Here is a 17,125-nt window from a genome sequence, read left to right as displayed (position 1 = left end):
GACTATAGAGCTTCCCTGTAAACCTGACCTGCAAGCTAACTAGCAAATCCCAGTGTGTCCTGCCAATCCCAGCTCGTGTTACTGTGCAATTCTCCAAAGCCAAGTAGCAAAGCAGAGCGCTACAAGCACAGGGGTGTCCGTGTTTTAGTTTTTAGGGCGGGAGCTGCATGGCTACAATTCTATCTCCCGCATCTTTATGGAACGTTGTGTAATTCATCACATACTGTGCGAGCTTGAAATGGATGACTGGCTCTACTCCACCGTCACATAGCAAGTGCAGGTGCATGGCCTCAGCAATACATCTCATGGGAATTAGGATAAGCTCCACCATTTAACATTACCACAGAAAAAAGGGCTGGACCACCAGGCAGACCCCCCATTCCAGGGTGGTTTATAATATTATTTTTTGTAATGCTGTTGAAATAAATAAATAACAAAAAGTGGTATATAATATCGCTGAAGGAGATGGTTGGGAAGTTACACAAACATAAATCCCCCCAACAAATCACAGTGCAGGAGAGTAAGACAGAGACTAATGCAAGCATTGAAAAAAGGGGGGATGGTAATGTGTACCAGGGAGAATGAGCAGGAAGCTGCTCTGCAGAGGTGACTAGTGCAGAGCTGGACTGGAGATGTGCAGAGCTGGGCTTGGGGTGTGCAGAGCTGAGCTAGGGGTGTGCAGAGCTGGGCAGGGGATGTGCAGAGCTGGGCTTGGGGTGTGCAGAGCTGAGCTAGGGATGTGCAGAGCTGGGCTGAGTATTGTGTCTGCTTCTGGTGACTGGACCCTTCATTGCTGCTGCTGAGGACATGACAGCAGACACTGCAACCAAGACTGAAGAGATCTGTCACTAAAAGGGGGACCAAAGACAAGTGCCAAGAGCAAGGGTATGGCATCAGCATGAACACATTACACAGTAACACAGACACACACAACTAGACTGTAGGAAATGGCAAAACAGCAAGCCACAGGGCTAACCGACCACAAGAGAATCTGCATATCACATGAAATATTCAATATAAAAATGCACAATTGTCAGAGCATCACAGCCAGAGACAGCAGATCTTCAATCCCACCACAAGTAGCTCCATGAACACTGGCACACGAACTGTAGGGAAATATACACGAATCCGTTCATTAACTGCACATAGAGTCATTATGGTTACTTGTATTTATTATGTCTCTGTCAGTAGTTATTTACCCAGGAATTTATATCAGTGAACACATAGCCAGCCAGCACAACCAAGATCTACTGCAGAAAAACACATATATTAGACTACTAAAGATCGGTTAATTTATATGGGTACTGTGTACAGGACCAGCATTCCAACATATCCACTCTAGAATTCTAACGATAACCTGCATTAGGTGAATGCTAACACCTGCATTCACTTCAAACAGTTATTCCCTTACTAATGACCATATAAGCTTCATATCAGTCACAGTACAGATATCATATATTGGATTCGGTAGACACATTGCAGAATATGCCACATAAACAATAGACACAAAACCCCCCTGCTTTGTCCATCCAGTTACTTGTTCCTGTTATCTGTGTCCGGTTGTAAGCTACAGGTAAGTGATGAGAGGGGAGTCCAACTGACTGAAGCTGTATGTCCTGGGAGGGGTGGCATTAGTGATAAAAGACACACGTACAGTGAACACATTTACATGATGCCAATAATGTTTTGCATGTTACCTACATCCCCTCAGCGGTGTTTCTGATCCATTGTATATGTGTTCATACCAGTACAGGTTTCTGCATGGGTAATAGGTAATTCCACTGATAATATTTGCAGATTTGTGTGTGAATCTGTTTCTAACTACCAACCAAAAAAAGTATATGTTGTGTATGTGTGTGTGTTTCTAATGTGTGCTTGTGTACAGAAGTGTTTGCCGTGTGGTGTGTATATGTATTTAGAGATGTACATGGCAAAAAACATTTCTCTAATGTTATATGCCCATTTGTTGTTGCCTAAAATTGGCTATTTTCTTGTCCATTTGTGATGATCCCAGTGTGGCTAACAGCCCTGTATATGTATACAATATTGTATAAATGACACACATGCATATACATGTAGTATTGTTGTATGTATTTGCAGGCTAATTCCATTAGGTGTTTTTTTGATATGTTTACCACTAATAAAAAGTGTGTCTGATTGTGTCTGTAAATGTGAATGTCTCTGTAAGTGTTTGCAATTATTTATTTATTAATATTTAATTTTTATGTGTATAATCAGGGGTGTTGCACACAGGCAGTAGATGAGTTTCATATTTAAATTATGTGTCATTACTATTGCAGCTGTATACAATGTTTAAGTTTTGTCAAAATATTAGTACTATTGGCCACGCATGCATTCATTACTTTAATTACAGTACCTTGCTTTACCCATACTTCTATTTATACAGTTATTTTATATTACAAGTGGAACTCTCTCTTTTTAAATATATGGAACTGAATTATTTTAGTAGAGTAAGTTTTTTTTTGTTTGTTTGTTTATTGAAGAGCAATTCCTTTTTTGAAGTCTATGGGGAAATTGATGTAAGTGGAGTAAATCCTTACTCTGCTATGAGAATTTAGCTCACAGTCTGTGTATGTTTGACTTAAAATGCATTTTATTTATTAAAGGACCACTATAGGCACCCAGACCACTTCAGCTCAATTAAGTGGTCTGGGTGCCAGGTCCATCTAGGATTAACTCTGCCTGCTGTAAACATAGCAGTTTTTAGAGAAACTGCTATGTTTACTTTAGGGTTAATCCAGCCTCTAGTGGCTCTCTCATTGACAGCCGCTAGAGGCGCTTCTCACAGTGATTTTCACAGTGAGAAGACGCCAGCGCCATAGGAAAGCATTGAGAATGCTTTCCTATGGACTGGCTGAAGTGCGCGCGGCTCTTGCCACGCATGCGCATTCAGCCGATGACATCAGAAGAGGGAGGAGAGTCCCCAGCGCCAAGGGAGCCCGGCGCTGGAGAAAGGTGAGTGCTTAACCCCCTTCCTCCCCCTTCAGCCCGGCGGGAGTGGGACCCTGACGGTGGGGGCACCCTCAGGGCACTATAGTGCCAGGAAAACAAGTTTGTTTTCCTGGCACTATAGTGGTCCTTTAACCCCTTAAGGACACATGACATGTGTGACATGTCATGATTACCTTTTATTCCAGAAGTTTGGTCCTTAAGGGGTTAAAGGAATACCTAACCCTTTCTAAGTAATCTTTTTTTTTTCTTATGTATAATGCACTATAGTGAATTACTATTAGGTCTCTCCTCCTCCCTGTAAAATAAAGCATCTGATTGGAGGGAATGGAGTAAACAGAAAGAGGAGATATTAAAAAAAACGTTAAGGATATAGGGAGGTGAGGGATGAGTGCACTGACGACAGATGTAATTTTTGCACAGAATTAATATTAGGAATCGCAGAACATAGTTCTGGGGTGCCAAAGTCACATGTGCCACTGGTGCAAGTAGCCCCCCACCACAAAAGTGAATATATCTTTGTATGTACAGTATTTCAAGCAGAAATGCTCCACATACAGATTCCTACCATCATGACCACTTCTAAAAGTAGAATTGGTCATGGTGGCTGGATTATGTCTTTAACATTCCTTTACAGCGTTACTCAGTATGTATGGGGTACAGGAACAAAGTACTCAATAATTAGACATACTGATACAAAAGGAATTGTGGGCCCATGGCACAAGATACTGCCATTCTGGGGTAAAGAATAATTTTTTCCTAGTTTGTGCAAAATTGGAAGTGCTTCAAACTGGGTTTTTTGCCTTCTTTTGGATCAACAGCAAAAATCAGATGTGAGAAAGGCTGAATCTGATCATTTCAGCCTATGTAACTATATACTAAAACTGTGCATTATTAGTCTTTGATGGAGCTAACCCAGCTTCTTCTACTGATAGTTATCATGTTCCTCTTTTCTCCATAAAAAACAATTTCCTCCCTTCTTCACACTCCCTGCCCACAATTCTGGCAGCATTTTCTCTTTCCATATCCAGAATTATCATCCCCTTCTCATTCGTCTTGCCCAGAATGTATTTTGTTTCCTCTTGCTCCACACAGATTTTGGAATTTTTTTCAAGATTCTTTCTCATATGTATTTGGACAAGATGGGGTTGGTCAATCTCCCTTAAAGGAACACTATAGCGTTAGGAATACCAATATGTATTCCTAATGCTATAGAGCCCTAGTCACTGTTTAGGTGACTAGGGCTCCGTTCCGCGGCAAATATATAGTTTATTAACCATTTATTTGCTTACCTTAATCCAGCGCCGTGCTCCCTTGGCACTGGTGACCTCTCCTCCTCCATCAACGTCAGCTTCCAAGTGGAGCCGAATGCGCATGAGCGGCCAGAGGCGTGCGCACATTCAAACCCGCCCATAGGACAGCATTACTCAATGCTTTCCTATAGGGATCTTTTTTGATGCTGGACTCCGTGAGGATGTCCAGCGTCAAATAAGTGCGAGTTACTCTGTGTAAATCACAGAAGGGGCCTCTAGTGGCTGTCGGGCAAACAGCCACTAGAGGCTGGATTAACACTGCAGTGGAAACTGCTATGTTTTCAGCTGCAAGGTTAAAACTAGGGGGACCTGGCACCCAGACCACTTTATTGAGCTGAAGTGGTCTGACTGGGTGCCTATAGTGGTCCTTTAAGTGCTGTTTTCACTTTTAATTGGGCCCCTAACTAATTAAATAGAAGTAAAATCATGATTAATGATGTAATATGTGGATCAGAGCCATTTAAACGTTCAGTATTCTTATACATCTTTCTCACCTTTATGTTGAAAAATGACACAATAGGACAGAGACATCTAAGGGTAAGGGATTTAGGATTTAAATAATTTAATAAAATAGAAAAATAAATAACATTTAAAAATACCATTACATAAAGGAGCTCACCGTACGAACTGTAGTGATTATGGTGCCAGGAATGTCCTGGTGCCCCAAGCATTGTAAAGAGTCAAACAATTTTGGAATGGTTTGACCTTATTATTTGGGGTCCATTGTTGCCAAAAAATGACATCTCCCTGTGGCACAACCAATCAGTGTCCTCTCCGCCAGAAGTTTCACAGCAACAGTGTAAGGACGTTATCACAACAAATTCCATCCAATCAGGACCCTAGTTGTAGCTGCGTAGAGAACGCACAGCTTCAGAAAAAAATGGCCAGAAAGTTCGGCCACCAATTATTAAAGTGCGAAAGCTTTGCTCTAAAAATATGAACTTTCACTGTTCACATACTGCTTTGTGCTCATCGGCACGCTGCAGTACAATCAAATTACAACAATCATAGATAAAGAACTTTGGCTTAGAATCCTTTGTCTGCATTATATCCAAATGCTGCTGTTCTCTCTTGCAATCTTTCCATTGTGATAAAGGAAAAAAGGAATAGCTACAAATCATGTTACCAATGCCAGCATGCATACAATGGGTTTCCCCTTGTTGCCCCAAACACTGGGCTATTTAGCCCTTCACATAAAAAAGGACAAAGAAATAAATTGGCAATCTTCTATTACTATTTTTTTTTTTCAAGTACCTAGTGTAACATTTCTGACTTATAGTGAAGTGCCATTCAGACACAAAATGTGTCATGTTTCTGGTTTTTCCCTCACTTTCAATATATTGCTGTGATTGTTGAAATTCTATACTGAACACTTGAATAAAAATACAGAGAGTAGATTGAAGTCCTGATACAGCCCCAAAACAGCCTGGTCTTTTACAGTACCGTGTGCACAAGATGGTTTATTTCTTTATATAATATTATCTTTTTGCAGGGACATGGAAATATGACAGACCTATTTCGTCACCTGGTTGGACTGGGTTTTTATAATTACAGCTATTTACAAAACCATTAAGGAGGGCCATCACACTCTGAATGTGGATATGGACTTTAGCTCCTTAAGGGTGGAGGCAATTGTCCGAATGCTGAACCAAAAAAAAACGTAGAATCTGTGCTAAGTGTTTGTCCTGCCATAATTTGAGGGTTAATCTTAAAGTGCACCTGTACACAGGGTCGGCCCAATACACTGTGCTGCCTGGGTCCAAAGATAAAAGGCTGCTCCCCCCCACCACCAAAACCACACTCACCAAAACACGCCCACATCCATTATGTCAAATCAGGAGTTCCACGAGACCCAGATTATATTGCCCCAACCAAGATGAGAAGATCGCAAGCAAAAAATCAAATCCTGGAATAAACTGGCCAGGTTGTTTGATTACAGAAGGGTCCACAAATAAGTCTTGGTGGTGTCTATTGAATGTCTATTATTAAGGGGCTTGGAAGGTTATATATTCATAGATACATTCCAAAACTCATTATATCCAACATGTACAGATAAGATTATTTCAGAACCTTATTTTATGCTTATGGAATATCTTCATTGGTATTAAAATATTAGCTAAGGGGCCTGGGAGCGAAGCTGAACAGACGCCATCTCATTCGGCTCCCAATCTGCAAATATCCCGAACATCATACACCTCTCAGCTAAACTAAGCCCACTAAGTGACTGAGGGAGCCGAGCAGAACTGACCGATGCCTTTCTTTCAACCACCAAAGACAGGGTAGGCGAAAAGGAAAAACCGGGCCTACCTCAAGACTCTCCTAGACGGCATCGGGGCATACTACCACCCAGATTCGGAGGAGATAGAACCCCCAACACCTAGCGACACCTCCGCAACCATGAGGCGCCGCATGCAGAAGCTGCAGCCGGTCTCGGCCGCTGACCAGCCAGATATCAGGGTGATGTTGCAGCGACAAGCACCATCCAAGATGGCCGCCACCGAGGCCTCCCCTGCTTCATCACCGAAAGCCGACTCACCGGAGCTGGGAGCAGAGGGCACGCAAAACAACACACTCCCAGCCCGCAAAACAAGACCTGCAGCAATACATTGGAGGAAATACAGGCTTTGCTGGCCGGCCGCGGATATCGGAGCCCTCAAGGCAGATGTGCCCCAAACTACTGAGCGGGTGAGTGCTATGGAAGGGGACATTCAAACACTTCAGTGGGGTGACGAATCTTACGGATGCCCTACATTCCCTGCAAACAGCCCATCAAGCACAAGCGATACAGGTGGCCTCCCAAGAGGACCGCCTGTGCCGCAATTATATCAAGCTCAGAGAAGTGCAGACAGGGATCACCCCAGAGGAGTTGCCTCATTTCATAAGAAGACTTATGGCAACTATCCTGCCCCCATCAACTGCCCGGAAAATTACACTGGAGGGCATATATCGCTTACTGGCAGGGCACAACTCACCTTCCACATAGGCAAGAGACGTCATCTTGCGATCTGCTACCTCTCAAGATAAACAATAATGTCAGCGGTGAGAGGCAAGACCCCCTTACCTTTTGAAAGCTCCCATCTACTTTTCTTCCAGGACTTAACTAGGGCAACGCTACACTTGTGGAGATCATTGCAACACCTAACAGGCCGCCTGAGGACTGCAGGCATACAGTACAGATTGGGAATGGCGAGGGTCCTCCTGATCACCCATAACATACTCTCAATCTCCACCCTCCTGGGACTCCCGGAGACATCCAAGACCAATTCTACGACGGGACTATCCCAGATAGGAAACCCAGCCACTGCAAGGCCATTTACCCCTCGAACCCCATGCACAGACTCGGAGACCTGACTACGGTCAGGACAGAACCAACCACTCCTGCATACTGTTTTGTTAAAGCTTTCGTTCTAACTTTTGTTTATCAGTGCCTTAGTATGTATACAGACACACTCTGCATGGTCCTGATTAACACCATGACCAGACCCAGGGATAACCACGCAGAACCACATGAACATGAAGGTGCCCCAAATTAACTCCCCCCCCCCCCCCCCCCACTGTTTAGAGGCACTCATAACCCTAGCAGCGGCCGAGACATAGAATACATACTCTACCCCCTCTTTCAGAGTGAATAAGACGGCCGGCTAGTGCACAGCGGAATACATTATACCTCGAACAAAACCACTGACACCACTAATCCCAAACACTCATGATAAACACAATCTAGTGCAATTGCCCATAGCAGCCCACAGTCTTAAAAGCGCATGAGGCGGCCCATAAGGCACCAAATGCCCACACAGCACCACCCAGAGCGGCCCAGACACACCACACATACACAGAGGTGACTTGTGCCCATGAGGGCGATCACCGGAGGCAAAAGGGAAGTCTCAAATCGCACACCTCCCATTACTACACCCGACATGTATCTTACCTTACATTACTTCAAAATGGTGCAGCTGTTTCAACATGAGACCTCAACTTAAATGTGTGTAAATATTGGCTGGTACTACTCCACGAGGGGCCATAAGCCCAGGAGCAAGCGATTGCACTACTGTTGATACTTGTCACGTGACATGGATAAAAATGTAAAAATTGTGTGCTGTTTAACTTGACAAATACTGAGATTTGATACCTCTCTTATATGTCAATATCAACCGAGAAGTTTCATAATGCACCTTCAAAATAAAGAATTTTAAAAAATATATATATGTATTAGCTAAGTACAATACTCAATCACTAACAATAACCAAAAAGTTAAATTGTCATGTGGGATGTATGCCATTAGATAAGGATGTTTTTCTGTACCAAGTCCATCTATATTATTTTATATGGGTTGTCTTTTATAGGGAAGCTCATGGACATTGTATAATGCAGAGCTGTATAGGATTCGATGCTTCTCTGCATAAGGCATATTGTAATATTGCTGTGTGAAGTAATGCAGTGTGTCTGTGTGTGACTGTGGATGAAGTGTGTCTGTGTGTGTGTGTGCTGGGGATGACGTGTGTCCTGGGTATGAAGTGTGTGTCTTTGTGTGTGCTGGAAACGCGGTGTGTGTGTACTGGGGATGGAGTGTGTGTGCGTACTGTGGATGGAGTATGTCTGTGTACTGGAGTTCAGTGTGTGTCTGTGTGTGTGTGTGCGCTGAAGATGAAGTGTGTGTGTGGGCTGGGGATGCAGTGAGTGTCTGTGTGTGTACTTGGGATGGAGTGTGTGTATCTGTGTGTGCTGGGGATGAAGTGTGTGTCTGCTTGTGTGCTGGGAATGAAATGTGTGTCTATGTGTGTACTGGAGATGCAGTGTGTCTGTGTGTGTGCTGGGGATGAAGTGTGTCATTGTGTGGATGCTGGGGATGCAGTTTTTCTGCGTGTGCTGGGGATGAAGTGTGTCTATGTGTGGATGCTGGGGATGCAGTTTTTTTTTTTTTTTTTGTAAATCTTTCTTTTATTAAGGCATATGCGTCATGGGGTACAGAAGAGAAAGAGGAGGCATTGTGGGGTTACATGAGTTAATAATATCAAAATGGTGTACAATGCACCTCAAAGAAAGATTGCCATGGGTTTTTTTTTTTTTTTTTTTGAGAAACAATCATGTAAACAGAATGATACAAGCTTTGTTGAAAAACACAAGTAATAAAAGTAGTAAAGACAGGCATCATATACAGGTCTGGTGTTCATAGCTAAACAAGATATGATAAATTGGTCTAAAGTGTGATAATGCTTATGCCTATGCTTTAAATTAAAGACTAGGTAGACAAGGCTATGGCATAGTATTCGATCTATACGTAGATACCGTCAGCAATAATGTAAAAGTAACCAGGGTAAAACTAATAAGCAGCATCTGACGTACAATTTAAGCTTAACTTGGCATGAAAATAACATAGAAATAAACCGGCTATGAGACATGCAACCTGGTCAACAGTTATTCTGAGCTAGTGTCAGGCTAAACAGGCTTAGGACGTTGCTACATAATTTGCATACATTATCGCTGTAATAAACGAGGCCTAGACCTTCTAGCTGGGCAAGTAGAGAGAGATTACCCAGAGTTGTTTAAACCAAGGTAAGGGAGAAAACTAAACAAGTTTTGCAGAGATACTCAGGGTGCACAGTGCTAACGGTAAATAGAGCTTGGATGCCAGACCTGCCACGCCGTTGCGTCTTAATTACCAAGAGGCGCACATCAATGGGAGTTAGACCTAATAGGTACGATTGAAATTACTAAGGCAGGCTGGCAACATAGTATGTATCTATCTGCTAGCTGGCAATCATAAAGTATTAACTGTAAACTTACTAGGTTGCCATAGGCCAATAGATGGGGGTAGCCCTTGGGGCCGTGTTCCTACATTTATATCTGTGTTGTCCATGGAATGGAAAGACACTATCACGTTAAATCCTGGGTATGGTCATTTTGGGAGTATAAAGCCAAAAGTACCTAAGCATTAAGACTCTGAGTTAAGAGAATAAAGGTGTACTGGCTGATGCTTATGGGTGTCTGCTTGTTGATTACTAGGCCATTTCTAGCATTTATTCAAATGATGTTGCTTGCAGGTAGTATGGTGTGCTCAGGTGTAGACATCGTTTAGGTGTACTCATCGCAGTGAGCCTAGTGTGTTGCGTTTGCATATAAAAATTTTCAGCAGTGCAGATATCTGATGCGGAATACAAGGCCTTTACACAGTATAACAACATTTAGCAGGAATAAACTATTTACAAATTAAAGCATAGGGTAATACTCTCATAGCTATTGGTATAGCAATTTTTTGACTAATCGCCAGTGCATACTGTAGGTTATAATGTTAAGAACGTAAAGCCAGAAGTACCTAAGCATTAAGACTCTGAGTTAAGAGAATAAAGGTGCACTGGTTGATGCTTATGGGTGTCTGCTTGTTGATTACTAAGCCTTTTCTAGCATTTATTCACATTATGTTGTTTGCGGGTAATATGGTGTACTCAGGTGTAGACATCGTTTAGGTGTACTCATCGCAGTGAGCCCAGTGTGTGGCGTTTGCTTATAAAAATTTTCAGCAGTGCAGATACCTGATGCGGAATACTAGGCCTTTACACAGTATAACAACATTTAGCAGGAATAAACTATTTACAAATTAAAGCATAGAGTAATACTCTCATAGCTATTGGTATAGCAAGTTTTTTTTTTTTTGACTAATTGCCAGTACAAACTGTAGATTATAATGTTAAGAACATAAAGCCAAAAGTACCTACGCAGTAAGACTCTGAGTTAAGAGAATAAAGGTGTACTGGCTGATGCTTATGGGTGTCTGCTTGTTGATTACTAAGCCATTTCTAGCATTTATTCAAATTATGTTGCTTGCAGGTGATATGGTGTGCTCAGGTGTAGACCTCGTTTAGGTGTACTCATCGCAGTGAGCCCAGTGTGTGGCGTTTGCATATACAATTTTCAGCAGTGCAGATACCTGATGCGGAATACAAGGCCTTTACACAGTATAACAACATTTAGCAGGAATAAACTATTTACAAGTTAAAGCATAGGGTAATACTCTCGTAGCTATTGGTAGAGCAATTATTTTTGTTTTGACTAATCGCCAGGGCATACTGTAGGTTATAATGTTAAGAGGGATAAATAGTGAAAAGTTTAGGCATGTTAGAAGGGACAGGATCATCTTACAGTCTGTTGTCATCTGTAGCCAGCGCTTAGGAGCCTGTGGAGGCTGTTAGGGAGCGGTGGAGATCCACCTGTCTAATATCTACTGGAATCAAAAGTTTGTCTGTAAGCGTTGGTTACTAGGGTAGGGTCCCCCTCCGGTTGTCGCTGAGCTCAGGTATTGTCCCCTGAGCCGGAGGCCCATTGTTGTCCCCTGGGTGCAAATGGTTTTGCTGTAGAGGGGTTCCATCTATGGTGTATTCGTTCTGCCCTGCTCTGTCCATTGGTGGCCAGCGAGTCCTGCGGCAAACCCAGTGTGGCTAGCAGTCCTGCAGCTTCCGTAATGTCTTTAACGTCTCGTGTGACATTATCCTTCAGGACCTGTAGGCTGTGTGCCCTTCTCCAGCGGTACATTATCTTGTGTTGTCGAAGTATGGTAGTAAACGGTGCCATGGATTTTCTCCACGCTAGAGTGTATCCTGATAAATCCGCAAAGAAGGTGAGGTGCATGCCTTCGAAAGCATATGGCGTGCGGTCTCTGACCGCGGACATCACTGCAGCTCTGTCTTTCCCGGTTAGGAAGCGGGCCACCAGGTCCCTGGGGGTCCCGTTTGGCGCTTTGGGGGACTTGGGGATTCGGAAGGATTCGTCGAGGCCTACTGTTCGGCCTTGTCTCGTGGGTAGCAGCTCTGTAAATAGTCGCCGCAAGAGGTGAGGTAACTCATCGTTCGGTATGTCTTCCTTGATTCCCCTTATTTTCACATTGTTTTGGCGCCTCGTGTCTTCCATTGTGGCCAGGCGTCGGTCGTATGTTTCGTGCTGCTGATGAAGTTGGGCTATCTCCTGTTGTAGGGAGGAGATTTGTTTGGTGTGTTCCCCGGAGGTTCCTTCTAGGGTGCCCAGCCTGCCCGACAGGCCCCTTATGTCCTCGCGGATCTTAGCTGTGTCCGCCAGTATAGTATTCTGGAGGGTCGCTAATAGCGTTGTGAGGACCTCGGTGGTGACCGGTGAGGAGTCAGATTCTTTGGGGACCGTTTTGGTGGGTTGCTGTATGGACATTTCGTCTTCCTCACCCTCCAGGTAGAAATCATCCGATGCATCCGAGAAGGTCTCGGGGTAGTCAGCCATCTTGGGCATAGCCATGCTGTTAGCCCGGCGCAGAAGGTCGCCGATATTCTGGCTCGGATGCGGTTTGTCAGACTTTAATTTTTTCATTTTACGTCCCATCCCTGTTTCCGATGGTTAGGGGACTCCACTGAGGTAAGTATTGGGGTTTTTTCGACCCAGATGGGGTGTAATATTCTTCGATTGCAGGGAGCTCTCATGAAGTATGTCTGCACGGTTCAGTGGCTTGGCTCCGCCTCTGGGATGCAGTTTTTCTGCGTGTGCTGGGGATTCAGTGTGTGTCTGTGTGTACTGGGGATGCAGGGTGTGTGCTTGGGATGAAGTGTGGGTGCTGGGGATGCAGTGTGTGTCTGTGTGTGTGCTAGGGATGCAGTGTGTGTCTGTGTGTGTACTGTGGATGAAGTATGTGTATCTGTGTGAGCTGGGGATGTAGTGTGTGTGTGTCTGTGTGTGCTTGGGATGAAGTGTGGGTGCTGGGGATGCAGTGTGTGTATGTGTGTGTGCTGGGGATGTAGTGTGTGTGTCTGTGTGTGCTTGGGATGAAGTGTGTGTGTGTGTAGGTGCTGGGGGTGCAGTGTGTTTGTGTGCATGCTAGGGATTGGCTTCCTATGGGCAGCACACTGTGTGTGCACTGCAGCCAATCATGACACTTACCCTTGCTGCATCTGCAGTGTTGTCTCTTCTGGATGGAGTGGGGTCTGACCTGTCTTCTAGTGGCTCCAGCTCCGCTCCTTAAGACCCCACTGCTGCTGGCCTGCTTGTGACTCCTCTTGCCCTGTGAGTCCTGGCTGCCAACCGCCTTTGCTACTCTGTAGGTTTTCTAATATGGAGGGCAATCTGACACTGTGGCCTGTTCGATAGCCTAGCCAATCCATGACAACAACCACAGCATTGTTGCAAAATATTTCAAGTAAATCACTGAAGTTCTGGCAGCACAGCAAGAGATGTCAAAGCGCCGGAACTTCATTGAGCATAACCCTGAGAGCCCTGCCCGTACATATATATTGGTTTTTAAAGGACAACAAGAGCTTTCTTTTAATAATATCCTATAAGTATACCTAACACAATACTAAGTGTGAATAGAATGTAAAAATGGAAGAAAATGCATTTTTTTTTTACAATTTTGTTTTTAATTATTTCTACACATTCAGTGCAACTAAATAAAAGTAACTCAAAATAGATTCACGTATAAGTCCTGATTGTTAAATGTCTAACATGTCCTGGATCTATATACATTTTGTATGTTAATCCTATACCAGGCCCCCACGCATGTGCTCTGTCCCTAACTAAAGATGGCCCCAGCTGACAGAGGAGATACTCAGGTATCGACTACTACATGGGACTCTCAGGTGTGAGCAGGGATTTAACCATCTCCACTAAGTAATTCTTAAGCATCTAGGACCTCTATATACCACCAGCCTTTGTAAATTCTTATGTCACACCAATTCCTTTTTAAACCTTCAACAACTGTGACTGTCATGAGACAGAACTATACTTTGTACTTCTCTTCCCATAATATTATTAGATTTTTTTCATTCTGTAGTTTCTTTTCTTTTTCTGTTATGACTTTTTATCACCTTTTATATATTTTGGTTTGTAATATTCACAAAACCTTTGCTAAGACGCGTGTTGCATTATACACTTATCAGCCACAACATAAAAAATACCTGCCTAATATCGTGTAGGCCCCCCTCGTGCAGCCAAAACAGCTCTGATGCATCGAGGCATGGACTCCATTCTAAACATGTCCTGAGTTATCTGGCACCAAGACATTAGCAGCAGAGCCTTTCATTCCTGTAAGTTGCGAGGTGGGGCCTCCGTGGATCGTATTTGTTGTTCCAGCACATCCCACAGATGCTCAATTGGATTGAGATCTGGGGAATTTGGAGGCCAATGAAACACCTTGAACTCTATGTCATGTTCCTCAAACCATTTCTGAACAATTTTTGCAATGTGGCAGGGTGCATTATCCTGCAGAAAGAGGCCACTGCCATCAGGAAACACCATTGTCTTGTAGGGGTGTGCGTGGTCTGCAACAATCTCTAGGCGGGTGTTACGTGTCAAAGAAAAATCAACATGAATGGCAGAATCCAAGGTTACCCAGCAGAACATTGTCCACCAGCCTTCCTTCTTCCAATAAAGGCATCATTCGACAAACACGCACCCGGCCATCCACCTGTTCTAAATGAAAACGTGATTCATAAGACCAGGCAACCTTTTTCCATTACTCTAAGGTCAAGTTCTGATGCTCATGTCCCCATTGAAGGCACTTTTGATGGTGAATAGGGGTCATCATGGGCATGCAGCCCCATATGCAGCAAACTGTGCACTGTGTGTTCTGAAACCTTTCTGTCATGGCCAGCATTACGTTTTTCAGCAATTTGAGCTACAATGGCTCTTCTGAGTGATTGGACCAGGCCTTGATGCCCATGATCCAGACACCGGTTCACAGGTTGTCTTCATTGCACCACTTTTGGTAGGTACTAACCACTGCATACCGGGAACCCACAAGACTTTGCTTTTTGGAGATGCTCTGACCCGGTCATCTAGCCATCACTATTTAGCCCTCTTCAAAGTCACTCAGACCTTTTCACTTACCCATTTTTCCTGCTTTCAACACATGAAATTCAAGAACTGGCTGTTCACTTGCTGTCTAATATATCCCCCCTGGAATGGTGCCTTTGTAACAATATAATCAATGTTATACCGGTCAGTGGTTTTAATGTTTGGCTGATGAGTGTATGGGTGGGTATTCCTCTATTCTCTGATTTAAATTCAGGATCTCTCAATAAACTTGAAATTAAAAATAAAATAAATTATATAAAAAAAAAGGAAATATCAGTCTGTTTTAATAGCTACAGCCAGTGGCGTACTAAGGGGGGGGGGGGGGGGCGGTCCGCCCCGGGTGCCATCAGGCAGGGAGGTAGGGGAAACTAAGTAATGGAGAAGGCCTTATGCAAAGTAACACAAGGCAAAACTACTGAACTGTGATTAAATCGTATACAGCTAGAGAATTGTCAGCTAAAATTGCAGTGTATTGCCAAGTCTAATCATAATTAAAATTGACAAGAGATAATTGCGCTGCTTCAAGAAAGAAGGATAAAGAGCTGCTTATCTGCTTATGCTGCATGGTTGCATATGTTATAATCTTTTTGTGTATTGATATAGCTGATCTAAGATGGTGATTATAGCCCTGATTTAATATTTTTGAAATTATTTTACATTTTTGGATACACTTTTTAAATGATTTATCAACAGAAGTCACCATTAAAGTCTATGGGGATTTTTGTAGATAACTCATTTAAAAAGCTTATTAAAAATATTAGATGAAGGCCTTGACTACATGGCTACATTTACTCTTCTTTGTTCTATTTATGCTTCTATGGTACTATTGTTATTTGTAACATTTATATTTTTTTTCAATGGTTATTTCTATGATTCTATGAAAACTGAAAAAAATATTTTCACAAAAAAGAAAACATTAAAAGCACACAGAGCGATTACCGTGACTTTTTACCCTGCATTACAGGACTAATAAAGTGTACTGCAGAAAGAACAAATGTATCAATAATAAGAAACCTGTAGTATATGTTAAAGTGTCCTGGTGTTTAAACAAACCAAACAAAATATAGTTTAATAATAAAAATAATGCAAAAATGTAATCTTCAAGAGCGTACTGTAAAAAGTTAAAGGGTACCTTTAACTTGCTCTGCGATTGCTATGTCTGACGTCACTCTGTTTAGGAGCTGGCATGTTGGCAACGAAGCCTTCGCAAGCAGGGCAAATTAAAGAAGACCACAGGAAGATCAAGGGCCGGATCGGAGGTGGGTGTTACAAAAAAGTAACACCTACAAACCTCAGAACATGGCAGCGACGGAACGGAGGAAAGGTGAGTAAATCTCAATATTTTAAATTGAATACATCAAGTACCTCTATGATATCTGATGTATTGAATGCATTTGGAGGGGTGCTTTAGATAAAGTTGTAAAAGGCATAACATTTTTACTTTAAAGAAGAGATTGAACTGAGTGAATTTATCCACTCAGCTTTATAAAGCACACCATAAAATGCATCGACACTAGTAGAGCCAGTAAACTACAAAAATAAATTGTCTGGAATTAAATATAATTAACCTGGAAGGTTAGTCCACTGGGAATTACTTAAGAAATTGGAAGGTAAATTGTAATATTCACTCCAACAAGGTTCAATGACCTACTTAAAAAATCACCTTGAGATATCAGGAGGACATAAAAAGTCACATCCCAAAACCCAGGCATAATAATCAGGATCTTTCAAAGATATGTCTACAGAATTCATTGTGTGTATTTCATAAACATAAAATACTTACTGTGTTAAAAGTTCATTGAAATTCCAACACAGTCAAAAGAGATTGTAAGCAAAGTATTTATTATTAGGGCAGGTGTGAAAAAAACACTAGTGTATCTCAAGACTTAGTGTATGATGGATCCTGCAGTTTTACAGCTCCATAGACATCGGGGTTGTATTCTCGCATATCCATGAATGGATAGGCAACCCAACGCACAGAATAAGGTCACACAAGTACAGGAAAAACAGTAGACAGCAGTACGTATTACAGGACCATA

The 17,125-nt window shown here is 42.7% G+C and overlaps 1 protein-coding gene across 3 annotated transcripts in view; it reads left to right on the top strand.

The window, feature by feature from the left end:
* Positions 1-616: 616 nt before the first annotated feature.
* MINAR1 (membrane integral NOTCH2 associated receptor 1) overlaps positions 617-17,125 on the top strand; it is a 117,614-nt gene continuing 101,105 nt past the window's right edge. For 2 of the 3 annotated variants that reach the window (XM_063448691.1, XM_063448693.1), the window contains exon 1: positions 617-885. The gene's annotated coding sequence lies outside the window, so the exon portion shown is untranslated. Of the gene's footprint in view, positions 886-1,519; positions 1,574-17,125 lie in introns of those variants that run through there. The other variant, XM_063448692.1, reaches the window with a different exon arrangement.

Source organism: Pelobates fuscus, chromosome 3 (genome assembly GCF_036172605.1).
Source record: "Pelobates fuscus isolate aPelFus1 chromosome 3, aPelFus1.pri, whole genome shotgun sequence".
NCBI lineage: Eukaryota > Metazoa > Chordata > Amphibia > Anura > Pelobatidae > Pelobates > Pelobates fuscus.
Note: the sequence above shows the minus strand (reverse complement) of the source record. Positions and strands in the feature narration are given on the sequence as shown.